General features: G+C 43.1%; 1 pseudogene; it reads left to right on the top strand.

Moving 5' to 3' along the window:
* Positions 1-1,373: 1,373 nt before the first annotated feature.
* On the top strand, positions 1,374-2,189 carry LOC103674299 (annotated as a pseudogene).
* Positions 2,190-2,766: the final 577 nt, after the last annotated feature.

Raw genomic sequence — 2,766 nt, 5'->3', positions numbered from 1 at the left:
AATTCTGTCTTCACCTCAAAGCCAAATGGACACTGGGACAACTGTAGAAAGAAAGCAGAACAGTTTTTACAATGACAGTTTCCAAGGGCTTTCTTTAACACATTGGTCAGCAAACATTTTCTATAAAAGGCTAAATAAAAGATATTGTCAGTTTTGCAGGTCATATGGTTCCTACCACAACTACTCAATGTTGCCCCATACCATGAAAGCAGCCACAGACGATATGTAAACAAAGAATAGGGGCGCCCGGGTGGTTCAGTCGTTAAGCGTCTGCCTTCCGCTCAGTGCGTGCTCCGGGAGTCCTGGGATCGAGCCCCACGTCGGGCTCCTCCACTGAGAGCCTGCTTCTTCCTCTCCCATTCCCCCTGCTTGTGTTCCCTCTCTCACTGGCTGTCTCTCTCTCTGTCAAATAAATAAATAAAATCTTTAAAAAAAAAATAGTAGCCATAATTACTTTGGAAAAGACAGAAAGTAAGAAGAAAAGACAGGCCCCTGTAGTCTGCCCTGTAAGGAAAATCCCTGAGGATGGACGTGGTCCTGTCCTGTGCCTTAACGGCTCCACACATGTTGTAGGGACGTTCCACTGTGATACTGTGCTCTGAGGTCATTTCACACCAGGCCTGATGTGCTGCTGGAATTGCTCTCACTGCTGTAGGACGGTGACGAGGCTTTCCGCTGGTTTCAGAGGAGCGAAGTGGAAAGACAGCTGACCTCGCTGTCTGGACAGTGTCGCAGCCACGATGAGAAGCTTAGAGAACTGGCCGCTGTGCTTCAGAAACTGCAGGCACGGGTGGACCAGATGGACGGCGATAGCGAGGCAACACTGTCCTTGGTTCAGCGTGTGGTAGGGCAGCACTTAAAGGAAATGGGTGCCGACAGACTGTCGGGCTCTCAGGTAATGCTGAGTTCTCAAGTGTTTGTTTCCTTTTTGGGGATGAAGAATGGGAGAGGTGCTGCTGTGACAGGTGTTCGTGCTTCTCGGCTGTTGGGAGCAGTGTGCTGAGGGCCAGGGTGGTTTCCCGGTGTTTGCCCGAGACCGGGAGTTGCAGCCGGTGGGACAGCAGCGGAGTGGGCGCCGCGCTGGGGGCTGGGCTGATAGGAAGTCATTGGCTTCTGTGGATAGTAACTTGAGCCCTTGGCTGAGAGTTCCAGCTTGCAGTCCTGATGGCCTTCCCTACAGATTTTCACTTTCCTAGTCAGAGTCCGCTATCCCACAAGCCAATTGACTGCAACAATGTATCTCCTCCTGGTTCTGCTTCTCCAACAGAACTGTCTCATTTGTGACTCACTGAGGAGTTAGATGTACCAGCCTGGAGTTAGAGAAAGGGTGTTGGTTAGAGACAGAATGTGAGACTCAGCATGTAGATGTTAATCATAACCTTGAGAATGGGTGCAATTTCCTGTGCAATGGGTAGAGGTAGGAAAAAAATAAAAAGAGTGCGGATGGAGCTGTAGGGAACACTCAGAGGGAGAATTGAAAAAGAATAAAGGAAGGAGTCTAAAGTTTAGCCAGAGAAATGGTTAAAATGAGTCTAAAGGAAGTCAAGTCCTGAAAGCCAAATGAAAAAGTTGTTTTAAAGAGGAAGGACTAAGGAAGAGTATGGCATGAACAGGGGGAGGCAAAAGAAAGCAAGAAAGTATGTGACCATGAAGTGAATGCTTAGTCTCTGAGATCAGAAGCTTAAAGAGAAGGATAGAATAAAAGCTAAAAAGAAAGAAAAGAGAGATCTCAGTGCATTCAAGGAAAGAGAAGTCCCTCAACATCCTTCCTGCTTATTCTTCCAATATAACACACAGCTGAGCCCACCTGACCCCATCCTGGTTGATACCACCTTTCAACTTTTCCATTAAACACAAAATTGACCTAGTACAGTCAGTGATGGACCATCTGTTTGCCAAGTGTATCCCTGTATAACTGTGTAATGGCTGAAATTGAGAAATTAGAGCAGAAGTATCGAGTAGCTCTAACGATTGCCAAGAATCCAAGAGTTGAACAATTACCGTGAACACACAAAGGGTGTGGATGACTGCTTAACACAGAGAGTAACTCAGCACAAGTGTTATATGGTGGACACCAAGACCTTAAAGGAAGGATCTGGAAGATCCCTGGAGTTCTCATCATAGATGTTTGTAACTGTAGGTACAATACTGAGCAGATACCAGATGGTTCTAGAGCCCCTCAGTTCTAATTCTTAAAAGATAGAGAGCTCCTCTGCCTTTACCAACCTGTTCTGTTGCCAGTTCATAGAGCAATACGCTATTGCATGAATTATTCTACTTACACATTTGCTCTGTTATTAGCTGAGTATGGTCAATACACTCATTTTTTGATGTTGTTTTGCAGTTGATATTTTGTATCATTTTGAATTTTGTTGTATCTTTTTATAAATCAGATTGCTCACACAAAAATAAGACTGATAACCTGAAGAATGAGAAAAATAATAAATGGTAAAGTGAAATATTTGTGGATTAGGTCAGATCAAAATTATGGATTTCTGTTCTAGGTAAGATATTATGGTCAAAATTAACAGTCTGGAAGAATGTATTTTCAGTATCTGTAATGAAACAAGGTATCAACCATGCCTTCAAATCACTAACAATAACAACAAAAGACATTAAACTTGATAGAGAAAAGAAATAAAAATGTAATTTAATAAAAGGAAAAGTGTGGATGAAGAGAGAACCCATGTTTTTAGTAATTAGAAAAAAATGGTTATTAAAATAATTGTGTGATAATTTTTATACCATCACATTGACAAAAATAAG

The sequence above is a fragment of the Ursus maritimus genome, unplaced genomic scaffold (genome assembly GCF_017311325.1).
Source record: "Ursus maritimus isolate PB19 unplaced genomic scaffold, ASM1731132v1 scaffold_14, whole genome shotgun sequence".
NCBI lineage: Eukaryota > Metazoa > Chordata > Mammalia > Carnivora > Ursidae > Ursus > Ursus maritimus.
Note: the sequence above shows the minus strand (reverse complement) of the source record. Positions and strands in the feature narration are given on the sequence as shown.